The sequence below is a fragment of the Geotrypetes seraphini genome, chromosome 10 (genome assembly GCF_902459505.1).
Source record: "Geotrypetes seraphini chromosome 10, aGeoSer1.1, whole genome shotgun sequence".
Taxonomy (NCBI): domain Eukaryota; kingdom Metazoa; phylum Chordata; class Amphibia; order Gymnophiona; family Dermophiidae; genus Geotrypetes; species Geotrypetes seraphini.
In genome coordinates, this window is record NC_047093.1 from 66,385,927 (window position 1) to 66,406,859 (window position 20,933).

Consider the following 20,933-nt stretch of genomic DNA (forward strand, 5'->3'; position numbering starts at 1 on the left):
GCGTCTTATGGAACGAATACCCTCCGTAGGTAGCCCCTCTGTTACCTTTTTTGAAGTCTGTTGGATCTTTCCTTGCTCCTGCCTGTCTCCTTCGCCGGACCGCTCTTCATCAGTTCGGGCAGAGCAGCGCAGAAGGCAGGCACGTGCTGTTCGCGTTCCTACCTGGTCCAACACCGCTCCCCGATTGGCTCCAGTCAGTTCTTGCGACTCACATGGTATGGTAGTTTAATTTCTAAAATCATTCCTGTTTTTGTGAGGGTGTATGTGTGTGCCTATGCTGCCATCGGATTTTTCGCTCTATAAGACCCTGTCCCAGCCTACCACTAGACTATCAGAGGGGGTACAGGACAGAGTGGTAGGAATTTTTTTTTCTTGGGTTTTCCTACTCTACAGGTGGGTGTGTCGTATGGTCGGGTGTGTCTTATAGAATGAAAAATATGGTATTTTGGACCAACCATTTTGAGGCCCTCGGTATTATAAAGAATGATTCTTTATGGAAAACTTGTGCCTTATGTGGTCTTGTCCGCAAATGCTTCAGCTCTCACCTCCTCCAGCACCGGACACACATGCAAGCTGCACTGCTGCTAATCAGGGTTACAGCATTGGACTTGCGAGAACTGACTGCAGCCAATCGGGGAGCGGCGCCAGACCAGGCAGGAATGCGAACAGCAAGCACCTGCCTTCTGCGCCGCTCTGCCGGAACCGAAGAAGAGCTGACTGGCGAGGGAGACAGGCAGGAGCGCGGAAAGAGGACTTTTAAAAAAGGTACTGGGGGGGGCTGCCTACGGTGGGGGGGGGGGGGAGGTATTTGCTCCATAAGATGCATCCTTATTTCCACTCCCTTTTTGGTAAGTGGTTAGTACCACTGAGCATTATCCCTAAGTGCCGTGGCACAATCCAGGTAGTGCCCGGGTGGCCTGAGAACTGCGCATGGGCAGTACGAGAACTCACTACTACTTTTAATCATTTCTATAGTGCTACTAGATATACACAGCACTGTACATCAAAACACAGAAGAGACAGTACCTGATCAAAAGAGCTTACAATCATAATCTAGACAAACTGGACAAGAAGGTGCATCAATACACTGTGCTCAGGTAGGGAATTGCAGAGGGAAATGACAAGACAGACACTGGTGCTTAGAATGCAGGTTGGAGTTTGGAACCGAAAGCATCCTCAAAGAAGTGGCCTTTGAGTCTGGATTTGAATACTGCCAGAGACAGAGTTCGATATATTGAGTCAGACAGTTTGTCCAGGCATACGGTGCAGCAAGGTAGAAGGGACAGAGTTTGTTGTTGGCTGTAGAAGAGAAGGATACAGATAAGAAAGACTTACCAGCTGAGTGGAGTACCTGGTTGGGGGGGGGGAGAAGGTAGGGAGAGAGGAGATATGCTGAGGACCTGCAGAGTGAATACACTTGTAGAAACATAGAAACATAGAAATAGACGGCAGATAAGGGCCCATGGCCCATCTAGTCTGCCCACCTTAATGTCCCTCCCCTACCTTTGCCCTGTGAATAGATCCCATGTGCCGATCCCATTTGGCCTTAAAATCAGGCCAAATGTAGGTCGGTAAGAGGAGTTTGTATGTGTAAATAGGGAGCCAGTGAAGTGACTTGAGGAGAGGAGAAATGTAAGCCATGGCGTAATGAGGATAGGAGGTGCCTGAGGCATTGGTGCTTCCCTGCGCCTTTTTCTCTGTTCCCCTGCTCTTTTTGTGCCCCCTACACAACACTCATGCCCTCCCTTCCCACCCAGTGCCTCTTTAAATCTTTGCCAGTGCGAGCTCGTGCCGGCATTGGCTTTCTCTCTAATGTCACTTTCTGGCCCAGCGATCCGGAAGTGATTTCAGAGGGAGCCAGGCCGATGCGAGTAGCAGGCCAGAGTAGTTACTCAAACTGGCGAAGATTAAAAAAGGTATGGAGGGAGGGTGCGAGTGTGGCGTGGGGGTGGCGAAGAGATGTTTTTCACCCCCACCAAGACGGTGCCCAGGATGGTCCGCCTCCTTGACTGGTGACTGCATACACTCAGATATTCAGTGCCAGAGCCCAGACATGACCCCGCATTGAATATCCAGACTAGACCAACATTTAACTCTAGCAGAACACATGAACTTAGTGGTACAAAAATGCTTTTTTTACATTGTGGAAATGAAGAACCATAAAAATATATTTTGATTCTTTATCGTTCAGACTATTGGTGCAGGCATTAATTTTATTTATTTTAGACTATTGTAACATCATCTATTTAGGAGCACCCAAAAAAATTCTAAGGAAATGAAGGATAATTCAGAATACAGCTGTTCGATTGATTTTTTGGTTTAAAAAAGAATGACCATATAGTCCATATTATCGTTTACTTCATTGGCTGCCTTTGGAGGCAAGAGTATTATTCAAATTTTCCTGTATCTGCTTTAAGCTGATATCGGGATTGTCTCCAGCTTACCTTTTTCCTTATTTTGTGTTGCATAGACCATCAAGAGAAACTAAAAACTTCTACTTAATTAATGGGTGTAGATATAAGACCTTCTTAGATAGGACCTTAGCATTTCAAGCTGGTAGGCAACAATCTTGGTTAAGTAAATGTATTCAGCAAGCTATGTTATCCTATTGCAATTTTCGGAAATTAATTAAGGCCACTTTGTTCTATAAGTTTATTACTTAGTGAGTTTTATTATTGAAATTCTACTTTACAAATATTTGCATTTTCTTACTGTATTACTGTATTTCGCTGATTGTCCAGCTCTTTTTAGTGTAAACCACCTAGAACTTTTGGTTATGGCGGTATAAAAGAATAAAGTTATTATTATTAATTCAGGATGTGACTAAAAGCAGCTTAAAAACCGCTAACTACCATGTACTGAATATCTACTTCTAAGATATTTGCAACCAACAATAGCTATGATAATACAAAACATGATAGCAAATAAGGAATTTAGGGCCTATGTAATCTGCCCAGATTATTTCCTGTCGTTTTTTTTCTGCTGTTGATCTATGCTTTCCTTCCCTTCTTAGGGCTCCTTTTACAAAGGTGCGCTAGCGGTTTTAGCGTACGCTAGCCGCTACCGCCTCCTTTTAAGCAGGCAATAATTTTTTTAGCTAACATGCGCTATAGCACGTGCTAATCTTGTGCGTGCGCCAAAAACGCTAGCGCACTTTCGTAAAAGGAGCCTTTAGTGGCTAGAGAACTTCAATTTTTATCCTAGCCTTTCTTATGCAAATACTTTTGCTTCCACTGCTTCCTCTGGAAGGCTGTTCCATGCATTTGTCACATTCTGTGAAATAATATAAGAACATAAGAACATAAGCAGTGCCACCGCTGGGTCAGACCACAGGTCCATCTCGACCAGCAGTCCGCTCCCGCGGCGGCCCAACAGGTCATGACCTGTTTGAATCACCCCTTGGTTTCAGTACCCTACGATCCCTTTGTCCCTCAGGAATCCGTCCAATCCCTGTTTGAATCCCTGTACTGTATTCTGCCTGATCACTTCCTCCGGGAGCGCATTTCCATGTGTTCACGACCCTTTGGGTGAAGAAAAACTTCCTTGCATTTGTCTTGAACTTTTTCCCCTTCAGTTTCTCCGAGTGCCCCCTTGTACCTGTTGTCCCTCTCAGTCTGAAGAACCTGTCCCTATCCACCCTCTCTATGCCTCTCAGGATCTTGAAGGTCTCTATCATATCTCCCCTGAGCCTCCTTTTTTCCAGAGAGAAGAGACCCAGCTTATCCAGCCTCTCGGCATATGGGCAGTTTTCCAGCCCTCTTACCAGCTTCGTTGCTCTCCTTTGGACTCTTTCAAGTACCGCCATGTCCTTCTTGAGGTGCGGCGACCAATACTGAACGCAGTATTCCAGATGCGGGCGCACCATCGCCCGATATAGTGGCATGATGACTTCCCGCGTCCTGGTTGTGATACCCTTCTTTATGATGCCCAGCATCCTGTTGGCTTTTTTCGACGCTGCTGCGCACTGTGCGAATGGCTTCATTGATGCATCCACTAGCACACCCAAGTCTCTCTCAAGTCCGCTGTCTCCCAGCAGTGCCCCCCCCCCCCATTTTGTAGTTGAACAACGGGTTCTTGTTTCCTATATGCATGACCTTGCATTTTTCCACGTTAAAGCACATTTGCCATTTGTTTGCCCAGTCTTCCAGCTTGTGCAGGTCCCTTTGTAGGACCTCACATTCCTCTCTGGTCCTAACCCTGCCGCAGAGTTTGGTATCGTCCGCAAATTTTATAACCTCGCATTTTGCCTCCGTTTCCAGGTCGTTGATAAATATGTTGAAGAGCAGCGGCCCCAGCACTGATCCCTGCGGCACACCGCTCATGACTCCCCGCCAGTCAGAATATTGGCCCTTCACTCCGACCCTCTGCAGTCTACCCGACAGCCAGTGCTTGATCCATCTGTGTACATCCCCGCCCACTCCTGAAAGAGTGAACATGGAGATGGATATGCTGATTTCTGCCTCCCCATGAGTATACATTGAAGGGGGGAGACATTCTTCTTCATTTTTCCCTGGCTGTTTCCTTTTCCATTGCATTCTGATTGTTCATATTTACATTTCTCCTTTGTTCACTGCATTGCATGATTTTTTGATCTTCAATCGGGGCCTCCTGGCAATACCTGAGATTCTCTGCAGTGCTCTACTGTTTGTGGATTTTGGTTTAATATTTGAAGTCAAGAACCATATCCCACTTTGAATGTAGCTGCTGAAATTGTGTTACACATTATTCATGTGGCATAGCAACATTCCTCTATACTCTCTGCTGTATTTTCAGTATGACGATGAAGGCAATGCACCGTCTGAAAGAATTAAGATGTCAATAATATCCATTTCATCTTTATTTATACGAGGCTTTCAAAAATTTGCTAGACATTCACGTATATATTAACACACCCAGTATATGAAACAAAACATAATGGAGTTGATATTCAAAGCGATTTAACCGGCCAGAAAAGGTTCCTGGCCAATTAAATTGCCTTTTTGGAGGTAACTACTAATTTTCAGTGGCACTTAACAGTTTAGTGTTGCTGAAAATAACCATCTCACGTTGAACTGCGTTTTTTGTTGGGTTTTTTTTGGCGGGGGGGTGGGGGGGTTCTGAGGGTAGAGTTGGCACCTGGCAGTGAAGTGCCAATATTCAGCACTTAATTACAAAAACAGAACTGCACAAAAGTCAGTCCTATTTTATGTGATATATTGGACTTAACCAGATATACGTTAGCTAGCTCCATAAAACTGGATATTCCGTGCTGAAGTTCGGACATGGCCCAGTGTTGAATATCAGAGTTCAACTGCTGATGGTGGTCGGCAAAATGTTGATTGCCGCCAGCTGAATATTACCCCCCAATGAAATCGCATATAGGGCTCCTTTTATCAAGCCGCGCTAGCAGGGTTAACGCTCGCGACTTTTCATCACGCGTTAACCCCTGCGCTGGCCAAAAACTACCGCCTGCTATTACGCGCATTAAACCGTTAGCGCAGCTTGATAAAAGGAGCCCATAGTTCAACAAAAACAATAGAAAAGTAAACCATAAAAATCTGAAATACCATAAATCAGACAAATATTTTGATTTTTTTCCAAAAAACATTAACATTCAGCTTCAGTCTTAGACTGAGAAAAGTTTGATCAGTATATTTATGGTGAGTTGTCTTTAGATCTAACATTTTATTCTTTATTTATTGGGATTTATTAACCACCTTTTCATGAAGAGATTCACCCAAAGCGGTTTACAATACACTGAGTAGTAATTAGGTACTCTAGGGGCTCCTTTTACAAAGCTGCGCTAGCAGTTTTAGCGTGCACTAAATTGCCACACGTGCTAGATGCTAACGCCAGCATTGAGCTGGCGTTAGTTCTAGCCATGTAGCGCGGGTTTAGCGTGTGGTAAAATTCTGCGTGCGCTAAAAATGCTATCGCAGCTTAGTAAAAGGAGTCCTAGGGCCTTAACACGTGGAATAGCGTGCACTAAATTGCCCTGCGCACTAGCCGCTACCACCTTCTTTTGAGCAGGCGGTAGATTTTTGGCTAGCGCGTGCGATAAAACCGCAAGCACACCTTCGTATTTTCCCTATCTGTCCCGGCAGGCTTACACTCTAACTGTGGTACCTGGAATACTGGAGAGTTAAGTGACTTGCCCAGAGATAGGGAGCAGGCTGAGATCAAACTTGCAACCTCAGGGTGCTGAGGCAGCAGCTCTAACCTATTATGTATGTTTAACCTGTAACCAAATAACACAACCTCAAAAATATAGGATAACAAGTTCAAGTGTTACTCTCAAGGGAGAAAAGACCTCAGTGTCTAATAGGGAAAATCAAAGCAACCCATATAGACAGGCTAGTTGCAAATATCACTTGTAGCCAGTGCCAGTGCTGGCTGCAAATGATATTTGCAACTAGCCTGTCTATATGGGTTGCTTTGATTTTCCCTATTAGATACTGAGGTCTTTTCTCCCTTGAGAGTAACACTTGGACTTGTTATCCTATATTTTTGAGGTTGTGTTATTTGGATATAGATTTATTTAACAGCCTCCCTTGGTTCTATTTATTTTTTGTTTAACCTGTAACCCATTCTGAGCTCTTTGGGAAAAATGGGATTGAAAACAAAATAAATAAATAATAAAATAACCACTAGGCCATTCTTTATGGAACTGAAATGTTAGCGTACGCAACCATGTGTATTTTTAAATGGTGGGTATACCTCCACATATCCTCCTAGGAAAGCAGTCACTTTTCTAATCACATTGGGTAGATATGCCTGTAGATTTTGGGTCAGTTTTGGAGGGCTTAACATTCGCTATAATGGGGTTATGGTGAGATCTGTACCCTGGTCTTTTTATGTGAAGTTCATTGCAATGTCCCCTAAGGTGTCCCACTGCTCTGCTGGGATGTCTTTAAGGCCAGTTTACTAAAAATGCTGGCCGCTCCTAGATCCAAATGGCCTGTTTGTGTGTTTTTCTTTTGGACTTTTTTTTTTTCCCCAAAAAATGGTTCAAAAAGATAGGCACACTGATTACCCTTCTCCAGTCCTCTGGTACCACTCCCAACTCTGGAGAAGCTTTGAAAGAATCAGTTAGTGGAGCCTCTAGAACTTCCCTAAGTTCCTTCAGCACCCTTGGATATATACCATCCGGCCCCATCGCTTTGTCTACCTTTAATTTAGCTAGCTCCTCACGAACACAACCCTCTGAAAATCGATCGGGGGTCTACCACTCCACCATCCCCATTCGCATTTGTCTTTTGCGGTCCCGCTCCTGAATCTTCAGCCGTGAACATAGAACAGAAATATCTGAGAAATGACCATTTTCAAAACAAAAAGAGAAGTTTTTCTGTATCAAAAATGGTCATGTTCGCTACTGGATTTTTTTTTTTTTTTTTTGGCGTGTTCGTGAAACTGCCCCTTAACCATCCAGAAAAGGCTCTTGTGCACTAGTCACTGATATTCAGCAGCACTTAACTGGTCAGTGCCATTGACTATCACCACGTCTACTAAAGTGAAAGCTGGGTATTTTACGGGCAGTTTGGGGATGGAGTCGGCACTTATGAGGTTAAATACTGTGATAATCAGCACTTAACTTCCTAAATTAAGTGACCAAATTGGACCCATGAAACTCAGTTCTATTTTTATATGATACAGCTTAGATGGTGAAGTGCTGAAAATTGCACAACCACGTAAGAGAGAGCTGACCATAAAAACCCAGATATTCAGTGCCAGTGCCTGGACTTGGCCCGGCATTAATACTACCTGCAACTAAAAAAATGCTGACCACTATTGGCTGAATATCTGCTTGTTAGAGATTGATGATCTCGAGATATCTCAGTTTTAATCCACCACGAAACAGAAAAAAAAGATCTGTCTCTAAAGTATCTAATTCCTTTTCTATCTATTCAGAGACCTAGTTTTGCTGGTTGAAAATGACATCTAGCTATAATTATGTGTTTACAGTGTAGATTTGAGAGTGTGCACGTAGTGCTGCCTCCGTAAAAGTAAGGTGGTTACAAAAGTGTCCCATGCAAGTTAAATTGGTCAGAGAGTTGTTTGTAGCATTTCAGTCATTCCCCTTGGGAAGGTGTCTTTAGAACAGTTGTTTCTATAAAACTAGTCCATTTTTGGCCTCATTCTTCTTGTAGTATGCTGAGACTGAAGGGAGATATCTTGGATTTGATACCTGGGAATGGGTGTTTTTTTAAAGTCTAGGAGATCTTACGACTGAGAGGACCAGAGGCTTAGCTTGATAAGAGGAGTAGTTGACCCCTACTTCTTGATTATTATTGATACATATTACTTTATGTGTCGGAAAGAAGTAGCATTTCTGTTTAGAGGCCTGCCAGTGAATGGAATTTCTACAGACTTGCTCTGGGAAAGGGATTCATCAGGAGCTCATAGGCAAAGTGTTTATATCCTCCTAAAGAGAATCTGCATCATGTGATAACAGGTACCACTATGAGGTGGTTCCTTTCTAAAGTGTGCCTTTGATGAAGAGACTCCTAGTGTATGCATGTTTTATTGATGACTTGGATGGCTTCAGTGCTTGAACTGTTTTGATGTTGTCCTTTGTTTGCATAGTACTAGAAGTAAATAACTTTTCCTATGAGATCACTGGTGAAAGTCAATTCCCACCCTCACTCCAACAGGAAAAAAATCTTGAGAGCATGGATTGAGCTCCTGTGTCCAAAAGGGATTGCACAAATACCATTCTGTGTAGGAAATGCATTGCCATTCTCCAGTTCACCCCCGCTTCCCGCAAAAAGAGGGCTGGCTATGCCACCGTTTACAGTTTAGAAAGATGTTGAAGACACAACTGGTATGTGGAGGCTTTCTTCTGAAACTTTGCTAGTAAGCATATTTGATAAGAAATCTGAATTGTGATTACTGCACCTTATTAAGTGGGGATGGATAATATGTAAATTCGTTGAGCTTTTGACGTAACTGGACTAAATTACTATGTGATTGTGATGTAACTGAATACATTTTGGAACTGTATTGTCCATGAACTATTGTGAATGTTTTAACCACTTAGTTATAGGCAGTTTAGAAATTTTAGAAATAAAATAAATATATATATCTGTATGTATTATCCAGTTCTTTCTGAAGCTCTACTAGATGTGTACAATGCTGTAGAGATGTAGCATGTATTTGTTGGGTGTGTGTATATCATCCATAATTATCATTCTGGCTCTCATGAACCTTGTAGCTAGATTGTCTGCAATATATCACCAATGAATAGATCTGCATGTATTGATGCAATTGTATGCAGATATACCTCATGCATATTAATTTTGGAAATCCTGCAAGCTAGAAAGGCAAGGATCAAGTTGAGGAGCACTGATATACATCCAAACCTATGCAGGTTTGTGTGTTTAAGATATTGTGCATGGCACTAGAGAAAGCTATACATAACTTTACCACGAATCAGAATGCAGCAGTGTCATCCCAGAAAAAAAAATACTATTTCTGGGGTAATTTTTCTACAAATTGTAATAGCTTACATTAATATTTAGCTTATAAGATTATTACATCTGATGAGGGACAACTGATTTTTCTGCTGTTACCTAGGTGTTAATCTCCCGCCAAAGACCGGGAGGCAAATCTCTCTTTGACTGAAGTCTTTTGCAGGTCTGTTATTCCAACAGGGGGGTCACAGGGGTCAATATCAAGTATCAATCATTTGGATTTAATTACTTGACTTTCCAAAGTCAAGTTCATGGCAAGTTAGTTCGAATATAGTAGGTATCTGTATCCCCGTAGGTCTTACAGTTTAAGGGCCTGATTTACTGAAGTGAGTTATGTGCTTAGTTAGGTGTCATTGGCAGTAGCGGCACTTGAATTAAATAATATACATTACATTGCATTAATGCATGTTAGTCAATCTAGCCCTAGGTTTGTGCCTTTGAAAGTGGAAGGTGAACAAGTTGCCCAAGGTCACAGGCAACATCAGTAAGAGAAGCAGAGTTTGAACCTTTGCTTCCCTTATTTTCAGCCTGCTGCTATAGTCATTAGGCCATGTTTCCGCTCTATCCTTTCTCCAAGGGCACTATACTTCACCTCAATAATGCCCCTATTGTCATAGATTTCAGTGAACAGTGCATTCAATCACAGGTTCGTTTTGTTACAGTGCTGCATCATGGGGTCAGTGCTTAACCTTTAACTTTTACTTCATAACCTATGTTCATAGTCCATCTAATTTTAAGGAAATCTGAATTACAATTTCCAGTGTTCAATAGAGGAAGCATGAAATAACACAGAGCAGCCTCATCCATCTCCGACTCAAAGTCACTCAGTATCCTAAATAAAGATAGTACACTGTTGATGAGAACATCACAATATAACCACAGCAAATGTACTGAGCCCCAATTCTCCTCACCCACTCTAATTTTCTTCATTATTTATTAACAAGGTGGAAAGCAACAGAAAAAAAAATTTCCTTGTTCATTCTGAGAGATCAAAGATGTTTATTCTGCCAGTACAATATTTTGCATTGTGTTGGAGTCCCGGCATACTGTAATTAACTGGGTGTTTGAATAGTACTAGCTGTGACCTCGTTCCACTGCATGAACTTTTGAGTGGTGCAGTGTTTCATGACTTGTTTCCAAAATTCAAATCTTCTGCAGCATGTAGACAACGGTGTTTGGAAAAAACTATGAATAGACATTGTTCTATATCTCATGGGGAAATGATAAGAAATGAAATGCTAGGTCTTGAAACAAAAAGGTAGTTTGATGAAGTGAAGGCTATTAAAACACCAGTTCTAGAAGGGGGGGGGGGGGAAACATGATTTAACAACTAAAACCAGTGAGATTTCCCTCTTGTTCTGGGTTTTATTTATTGATTTAAAATTGTTTCTAATCCACCCATCATATGTTCTAAGTGGAGTATAAAAACACACGATATGATGATAAAAGAATGCATGTGGGTAAAAGTGCAAATAAGGGACCTAGGACATCTTGGAATCTCCAAGCAAACGTAAACCACTTTAAACTGCATATAAAGGACACACTTGACATTCTTTTGGAAAGTTAAAAGATCAGTCTCCAATTTGCAAATTTACCCTGCAAGGTGTTCCATAATAATGGACCAGTGGTTGCAAACATTTCTGCCATTGAGCTACTCCCAACATTAGGCTCCTGTTCTCTGACTTATCACTGCATATATCTATTTATATGGCTAGCTTAAGGGTGGCCTGAGGTAAAGAAGTTTGTTAAAAATGAGAGCTAAAGTTATAATAAAAGACTGGCATGTTTACACATTATGATACTTATGAATTGGACCAAATGGGTCCCAGGAAATACAGAGCCATGATAAATATATTCAGGTAAAAGGAAAGGAGACCTAAAGACAAACCCAAGAAGCAATACTAAGTAGGCTGATATTTGAAGAATTTAGCTAATGGTGATGCATCCTAATAGGGATTAATAATCAAGATGATTTGCCCAAGAAAATGTTGGTAGTTTACTGTCATCTACAATGTTATGTACTATGTTAAATTGTTGACTTTCTGTCCTCCCTTTATCTGCAGAATGGGCAAATTTTGATCCAATAATTTGATGTCTTTCTAGGCTGTATCATGTTAAGTATGGGAGAAGAAATGGGTATTGGGGGATGCTGGGTTCAACATTAACCAGACAATGGTGATATTCAGCTACTATCTTGTTACATCTGATAACCACATAACAGACCTAAGATACCTGATTATCCTTCACCTGTAATATTCAACAGTGCTGACATAATCAGATGTCTGGCTGAAAGTGGCTTAAAAGTAATTGGATAAGCCATTTGGTTAAGCAGATTATAATAATAATAATAACTTTATTCTTATATACCGCCAACAATCTTGCGACTTCTAGGCGGTTTACAATAAAGAGAAGTGGTTTACAATAAAGAGAAACTGTAAATACAATAAAGAGAAACTGTACATACAGCGAATTAAAGGGTATAGCATTTTACATCTGGTAATTCCAACATTGATAATATTAACAACAGTTTGTGTGCTGCAAGACCAGGAAGTGCCATGCTGCTAACACAAATTGAGAAATATTCCATGAGTTGAATGGAGTGATCATGGTTAGTGATTAGGATTGGGGTTTACAATTTACAGGATCGGGTGTGTGGTGGTATTATGAGGGGGGCTGATGTTCTGGTTCGTTATCTAGGTATTTCAAGAACAGGTAGGTTTTTAGGTTACTGAATTACATGTATCAGCTTTATAGTTTCTTGGTTGTATTTGTGCTAAAGGTGGGAAAAAATAACAGTTCTTTGCAATGGCAATAAAGCCATACATTCCAGCTACTTAGAAATTGTAAAGCGTTTGTTTTCCGGGAAGATCTTTCTACAAACACATATTTAGCAAGGGCGGATGTTTGAGAATGCCCCAGGGGTTAGGCACAATTCCAGCTAATTCCTGAACATTTCTTTGCCTTAATAGCAATCGGTATTAACGTGGAAGTATCTTTATTCCTGTAGCTATGACATGTGAAATGAAGCGCAAAGTTCTGAACACAATGTATTTTTTCTGGTGGTCCTTGCTGAACTAAGGGTGATGAGGTTTGGCATATTGACAGTTGTTGGTATAAATGTACTGTGTGTCTGACTCAGGGGCAGGTCAGAAGCAAGAAAATGGCTTCATTTTATAAAGTTCCTGAATATATCCAATTCTGAGGCAGAGACAAATATCAGCCTTTCCCTTGACTCCTGTGTGCAGTGGCATTACAATTCTGACCCTTCTTAGATTGCAGTGAGACAGAATCAGCTCCGATCCCCATAGGGATGAGTGATGGCAAATCGGCCGAAAGCCGTTGCCACTAGCGGGGGGGTGGGGGCGGAGGAAAGGGGGGGGAGGTAGATAAAAGAGGAGTGGGAAGGGGGACGCACCCCTTTTCGGCGACGCAAGAGCTGGGAGAAGGAGGCAGCATCCCATCTCCCTATAGCTGGCTGAGGTACTTCTCTCTTAAAGAGACCCTTTTGATAGAAATAGAAAAAGGAAATGAAGAAGATAAGAATGGTGGCAGGGAAAAAAAAATCTTAATTTTTTTCCAAATTGCTATGCAATCCTTTGATTTTATAGGTGGAGTATCAAGTCTAATAATAGTAAATAACATGATACCCCCCCCCTATAAATTCAAAGGATTGCATTTGGCAAACCTACCCCAAAAATAAAAAGGTGATTGCTTTTTATTCCAACTTAATATTTCTTGATTAGCTTAGTGAGGCTAGCACCCCTTCCTTAGCTTAGAAAAGAATGAGCAAAAGCTGACCTTTCCAGAAAATATAAGTAAATTGTGAAAAGCGTTCTAGTGATAGTCTGAAGGATGCTCTTTGCTAGAACACATGGTAAAAGCAGTTAATATAGCTGGATTTAAAAAAAAGGTCTGGACAAATTCCTGGAGGAAAAGTCAATAAACTGTTTTTAAGGCAGACGTGGGAAAATCACTGCTTTTCCTTGGGATTAAATAGCAGGAAATCTTGTCACTTTTGGGGACCCTGCCAGGTACTTGTAACCTGGACTGGCCCCTCTTGGAACAGGATACTGGGCTACATGTATCCTCGGTGTGACCCAGTAGGGGCTTTTAAGTAAGCTGCATTATGTACCAATGCACACCTAACATACCCCCCTTTTGCAAAACCATGATAGCGATTTTTAACACAGTCCAGCGCACTGATTTAACATTTTTAGTTAATTTTATTTTGATTATTGTATTTTTTTCTCTTATAGACTAAGGGGGTAATAATAATAATAAAAAAAAAAGACGTTTAAAAAGTGTCCTAAATGGCTACTTGGACAATCAAAAAGCCTGATCGTCCAAGTACCCATAATCAAAGCTGGTTTTTAGACATATCTAAAAACAGCTTAGGCCTTTCCCCTGCCTCTAGACGCACAGAGAGAAAAGAGGTATGTTTAGAGGAGGGGAAAGGGCGGGAGGTGGGCCGACCTACACCTAGGCGTACAACAGGTATAACCAAAACATTTACAGGTTGCCTAATCGGCACTTAGACCTTTTTGACTTAGACGTAGTCAAACCAGGTCTAAGTGCCGAAAAAGGGGCCACTGAGCTGATGGCCGCTGGCGCCATCAGTTCAGCGGCCCAGCAACCTACCCACCGCAACCATCGCGGCAGGAGAGATGCCTCATCTCCCCTACCCGATGCCATCACTCCTCTACACGAACTGTATAATTCAAGACAAATTGCAAGCAATGAAACTGCATGCTTCAAAACACATACAAAACGCTATTTTTACTCAAAAGTTGATTGTAAGACGTAGTTTTTAAAAAGTAAATTTAATAACACATTTACATAATTTATAAATCAAGACAAATTATTAGCAATACCAGGAAGAGAATGGATAGGTTGTTTTGTGCAAATTTTTCAACAATAGATTTGCCCCCCCCCCCTCCTCCCCTTACAAAAATGTAGCTCTGACACTCATAGGAATTCTATGAGTGTCGGAGTTGCTACCACCATGGCTGGCGCTAAAAACACGCTACAGTTTTATAAAAATGGGGGGAGGTTGATGCGCTTATTAAGGTCAACATTTCTTTTTTACATTACATTACATTACATTAATGACTTCTATTCCACCCGTACCTTGCAGTTCTAGGCGGTTTACAAAAGAATCTAGCTGGTTATTTCCAGGATAATACAATTTAGGATTTTTGAATTGCAAAAGAAAAAAAAAAAAAAAAAGATAACTGGACGAGTCCAGGAGAATTGCAATTTAGGGAGTTGTTCTTGCTGGCCAGCTAACTATTGTTCAATTCTGCGTACAAAAAATGCCTTTTGAGAGCAGCAATCAGAGATGCCAAATAGATGATCACAACAAACTAGGGAATGAAAGTGGCAATGCCATGCCTCAACTGAATTATTTAATCTACCGTATTTGCCGGCGTATAAGACGACTGGGCGTATAAGACGACCCCCCCAACTTTTACAGTTAAAATATAGAGTTTGTTATATACTCGCCGTATAAGACTACCCCTTCTTCCGATTCGCGACCCCCCCCCCCCCCAAGCCGGCAAAAACAGCTTTGCACCGCAGGCCCAGCCGCCCAAGACGAGTCGGAGGCCCCTACCCGCCGCATCCTGCACGTGGGCAGACTCAGCGCAAACGCTGCTGATGGCCCCAATCGACACGCTGACCTCCCCGCGCACGCTGACCATCTTCTCTCTGCCTGCACTTTCCCCGCGGCCCTCTTCGGCGACTCAGCAGGGGCAGCGATCAAGACAGGCTGCAAACGTCGGGACCTTCCCTCTCTGAGTCCCGCCTATTTTGTTTCAACTTCCTGTTTCCGCATAGGCGAGACTCACAGAGGGAATGACCGCCTGTCTTGATCGCCCGAGGCTGGGAGGAACAGAAGATTTCTGCAAACACCATCAGGGCAGAAAATTTAACGGGTCCATCTCGCCGGTCCTGTGCGGACCGGCAGGAATTTTCTGCGGACCGGCGGTTGAAGAACTGTGATGTAAACAGTACCCGGCGTATAAGACGACCCCCAACTTTGGGGAGGATTTTAAGGTACTGAAAAGTCGTCTTATACGCCGGCAAATACGGTAGGTAAATTGTTCAAAGTTCTTTTAAAGTTGCCCAAAGTCGCAATGCAAAAATTTCTTCCCTGTATTGATTTCATCATATTCTGCCTAGATATGTGTCCTCAAAATAAAAAAACACTTTATTAAATTCACTTTTTTAAAAACTAGGTCTTACAATTAACTTTTGAGCAAAAATAGCACTATTTAGTCATTCATTCCATTTTCTATACCGTTCTCCCAAGGGAGCTCAGAACAGTGTACATGAATTTAGTCAAGTTTCCAAGCATTTTTCTCTGTCTGTCCCCGTGGGTTCACAATCTATCTAAAGTACCTGGGGCAATGGGGGGGGGGGGATTAAGTGACTTGCCCAGGGTCACAAGAAGCAGTGTAGGTTTGAACCCACAACCTCAAGGTGCCGAGGCTGCAGCTCCAACCACTGCACCATATCAATTGACTTCCTACCAATTCTTGTCCTACTAATTGTCTTTCTACTACTATTACTACTACTACTACTACTTATCATTTCTATAGCGCTGCCTGTCTCCCAGTTAGTGTAATGTAGGAGCCGTTAATGTCACCTACAGTAAACAGAAGGTGGTAAGTGCTTCTGCGGTAACTTTTTAAAAAATGGCTCTGTGCTAAGCTAAAACCTTTTTGACAGCCAGGCCAGAAATGGGTTTGATGCACTAAACCCAATTCTTAGTATAGCTTAGTAAAAAGACCCCTTAGTACCCACTGAAACATTATGGCGTGCATTAAAAATCATGGGTAAAATTAACTGAAAAATACAAAATAATCAAAATATGGGAAAAAATAAAAACGGATTTCTTTATTAATTTCACACATCCCTAAGCTAAACTGCTAGTTACTTAATTGCCTGTCATATTTGCTTTAAGTTTCCGTTAAGCAGACACCTAAATAAAAGCTTGTTTAGAATTCTGAATATGAGTTTAGCTAATGCCTGCAGAGCACCCAACCTTTATATCTGGTACAGTATTTGCTATGCATATTCTTTCTTTGCTTGCAACTTTCCAAAAACTGAAAAAGGTTTTCAGCAAACTGAAAAAGTTATTCAGCAAACTTTTAGCCACTGTGACTCATGATGATGTGCTACTTCTGAGCTGCTTTTTCATGGTTTTACCTTCCTGGTAGTGCTCCTGTGGTATTTATAGACCATTTTTAATTAATGACACCAAATACAGAAGGTGAAAAGGAAACATTCTAAACAAGTTTGTTTGAAATTTGCTTTTGATATATTGTTTTTTGCAGACTTACAACTGGTGACTTTTCCCAGGTTAGTCCTGCATCAAGATGTGAGAAGAATCCTGTTATGTAGGTTGGCCTTATGATTCAGTGCTGGGGCTGGACTAATCACAAGACAGACTAGATATCCATCTAGAAAAGCATAGCTTGAGGCAAAGGTACTGAGATGACCAATGGCGTACCAAGGGCAGCGAGGGGGCAGTCTGCCCTAGAAGCAGGGAGCGAGGGGGTGCAGGAGCAGTTGTGGGTCTGTGGTCCACCTGCATGTGACCATCGGCTCTGCCAGCCCCTGCCTCCTCTGACATCAACTTCCTGTTCCGGGAAGGGGGACCTGCAGAGTCCCTGAATATATCTCCTCCTATGCTCCCCTTGTGAACTTCATTCATTGGTTAAGTCCCTCTTATCTGTACCCTTTACCTCCACGGTCAACTTCAGATTCCATCCCTTCTTTCTTGCCGCATCGTATGCCTGGAAAAGGCTGCCAGAGTCAATATGTCTGCTCCATCTCTAGCAGCATTCAAATAGCAAACTAAAAGTCCACTTCTTTGAAGCTGCTTTCAGCTCTTAACTTCCACTCATTACCAGATACCTTTACCCTTTATATCATTTCTTCTACAGAAACTCTCCAACCCTCAGATGTCCTATCCGTCTGTCCAAATTAGATTGTAAGCTATTCTGAGAACGGACAGTGCTTAGAAGTAGCTCATTATCATGAGTCACAGTGGCTAAAAGTTTGCTGAATGACTATTGAGAAATCTGAGAACCTTTTTGAAGGGGCGGAGCTGGGGCGAAGCAGGGCATGGCCAGCCAAAATGGGGTGGACCAGGGGCGGGGCCATGGTTCCAGATTTTCTGTTTGGATTATCTGGTAACCCTATCCTTCAGTATGTATAAGGTGACCATACGTCCCGTTTTGAACGGGACCGTCCCGTTTTCAGACCCCCCTGTCCCGTTGTCCCCACACACAGCTTCGGGATGCCGAAATGTCCCATTTTCAGGGACAGCATCCCGAAGCTGTGCGCGTGGACAATGGGACAGGTGATTGCTTCCTGTCCCTCCCTGCTACGCAAAAAAAAAGCCTCTCTCCAGTGCCCAATTTAAAAACCCCTCCCCCCGGTCCGCCACCGCTGCTGTTCTCTTACCTCCCTGCTGCTAATCGCCGCCCAGAAGCCTTCTTCCCGACGTCAATTCTGATATCGGAGAGAACGTTCCGGACCAGCCAGGCAGCGATTGGTTGGCCCAGAACGTCCTCTCCGACTTAAGAATTGATGTCAACAGAAGGCTTATGGGCCAGCCGTTATATAGTCGCTGTACGCCCTGGCCCTGCAGTGAGAGCCACTGCCGGTACCGCCTGAGCTGAAGAAATGGAAACCCACTGTTCAGGAGTGACAGATTCTATAGGTGAAATCTCTCTGAAAACATCCGATCCAGGAAGAGAGTGAGAGAGAACAGGTAGTAGCTGGGGAGGGAGACGAGGAGTGTCCAGGCTCCACTTTTTCTAAAAATTAAAAATTATCTGTACACGGGCAAGGAGAGGAATATCAGAGGCTTACTTTGGAGTTTTTCTTCGTATTGGCTGTGTGTGTGGTGGAAGTGTTTGATGCCACCACTTGGGGCCGACTCTGCTATAAAATCAACTGCCTTGAGACGCTGCTGCAGGGCGTACCCTAAAGGGCATGCCAGGCCCTTTGAAAGCCCATTGGAGCACCGTGGAGTACTGGGGACCATTCTAGAAGATTTTACAACTTATCAGGTGCTTTGTCCATTCATTGATACTATGATTTCCTCTTAGTTTTGCTAAAAGTAGACTATTAGCTCTTTTGGAAATGGGGGAAAAAAAAGGAAAGTTCAACCAGAAGTTGTGGGTCCTATGGATAGACATTTAAAATCCGGATCATTGGTAGAAAGTCAGCCAGGAAGCTCTCTGTGAAATGGTATATCTCTGTCTCCACCCCAGCTAAAGAGTTTGGTTTAGTGATGTTGGAAAAACAGCCTGCTGGAAAGTCAGTCCTAAGGAAGTAATTTTTCTATTGAAATCTTTATCAAAACCTCCTATTTCAGATCAAAATATAACTTTCAAGGATATTTATTTATTTAATTTGTTTTCTATCCCATTGTCCACAAAGAACTATAGGTTAGTTGGTAGTAGTTTCCAGAATGGAATCATTGTTCGATGTTATCCCACAACTTTGTCAATTTTCCTCTGAATCAGTGATTACATTTAAGGATCTGGACTAATATTGAACATTTAGAAACATGAATTTCTTCTATAGATAAGATTTCCTCTACTCAAAAGACTAATCTCTCCGCAGTAAAGGAAAGTCTTTATATCCACAGGAAAATTCCCTCATTAGTAGAAATCTTAGGTTTTTCTATTTTCCTATTTCTCATTGACTTTCTGCAGATATTTTGGTCAGGAAATACTTCAAGAAAGTTTTGGGTTTGTCAAATTCAGATAATTCACTTTTTTTTGTGTCTAAAAGATTTGTGAAAAAGGTAATCAGCAGGATGAGTTAGTGGAAGGAGGTCCTTTAGAGTGTGTTAATTTAGCAGCCTTTCTGGAGGACTCCACTGACACAGTTAAGTCAAGATCCAGCCTCCTGGTCACCTTCTCAAATGAGCTGGACAAGTCAGTAGTTATGAGAATGTATTTCAAGAAGAAAACGATATTGTTATGTGGGAAAACCATTCAAATTTGTCCAGATATATCCAGAGTAACCCAGTTGAGTTTTGACTAAGGAAGCAACATTTTTCCTTCATGTCCCTTGCAAGTGCCTGGTTAGATATCAGAGGAAATTGTATATTTTCATTGATCCTTTGCAGCTAGCTTACAATCTCTGACTGCTCTCAATCACACTTCTTAGTGCTACTGTGTCAACCTTTGGCTTGGTCCCCACCCCACCCTTAACTGTACATACTCTTTGGGTATAATCCCCATGGGTTCACCTGCAGCTCCCACATTTCAAAAGAAAAAAAAATTGCCCATGGTTGCTTTATTCTCTGTTTATGGGAATAAAGCTCCTTTTCACCTTAAAGCTGTTACTGCAGAAATTTAAAAATAATCAGGACATAGAAATTCCTTTTTCTTGTTGATGCTAGACTAGAGCCCAGGGTTAAGGCAGGCAATGCTGTGTGGCTGGGTTTGCGCACTGGCAGACTCTGTGGGTCTTGCAAGAGCTAGCAGCTGAGTATTGCTCCCGGCGCTATCTGCCCCCAACGTGATGGGCCATTTCTGACTTCGGATATGGCTGGGGGGGGAGGTGCTGCTGGAGCTCAAGTTAATACTGAGTCTGCCAAGGCCTTGGGTCCCAAGTGGGAGCAACAGTTATTTTAAGTTCAGCTTCTTCTCCTGCTGCTGCTTTTCAGTAATGTTCAGGCAGGCCATGTAGGCAGACAGTGAACCTCATGGGCAGTTCAAAAAAAAGGACGGAGCTGAAGTGAGGGTTTTGGAAGCTTCAGCACTCTTGGAGGAGGGGAGTGGAGGACTTGGAGTCTCCCTCAGATTTCAATTCTGAAGGTCCCTGCCTTGGGAAGCTGAGGAAGAACAGTCCCATATGATGTATTTCTTCCAGAGAGGAGCCATCTCATCTTATTGACAAGGTGATAGGAGCCTTGGACATGCTCAAGCCTCTGGCTGAGGACCCCGTAGTGAGGGATCTGTTGCAGTGAGCCCCCAAAGCATTTTCCCCTTTGCAAGGCACTGCTGCACATGATGATGGCAGAGTGGGAGAACCCCTGTGGCCCCTTTGGGGGGAGGTGCAGGTTTCTAGATCACCTTTATACTTTTGCTTCTGAGGAGGTCAAAGTACTTTGACTTTCTTTAAGGTGTGACAGTAGTCACAAAGGTGACCCCCTACACCTGTCCAATGGGGGCTCTGCTCCCAGGAACTTCATGATAAAGTAGAGTAGCAGCTCCACCTGGCCTTCTCAGTGGGGGTGTCTAACATTCAGGCTGCTATCTGCAGTAGCTTGTGGCTAGAGCCACAGTGAGAGATTAGAGAAACTAGGCCTTTTCTACCTTGAAAAGAGGAGACAGAGGGGACATGATCAAAACATTCAAGATAATGAAGGGAATAGACTTAGTAGATAAAGACAGGTTGGTCACCCTCTCCAAGGTAGAGAGAATGAGAGGGCACTCTCTAAAGTTAAAAGGG

At 42.6% G+C, this 20,933-nt stretch overlaps 1 protein-coding gene across 33 annotated transcripts in view; it reads left to right on the top strand.

Annotated features, from left to right (window-relative positions):
* Nucleotides 1-20,933, top strand: part of DAB2IP (DAB2 interacting protein) — an 898,952-nt gene that overhangs the window by 654,966 nt on the left and 223,053 nt on the right. The window contains exon 1 of one of the 33 annotated variants that reach the window (XM_033960840.1): nucleotides 8,708-8,800. The exons of the other annotated variants lie outside the window; for them this stretch is intronic. The gene's annotated coding sequence lies outside the window, so the exon portion shown is untranslated. Of the gene's footprint in view, nucleotides 1-8,707; nucleotides 8,801-20,933 lie in introns of those variants that run through there. 33 annotated transcript variants of the gene reach the window in all.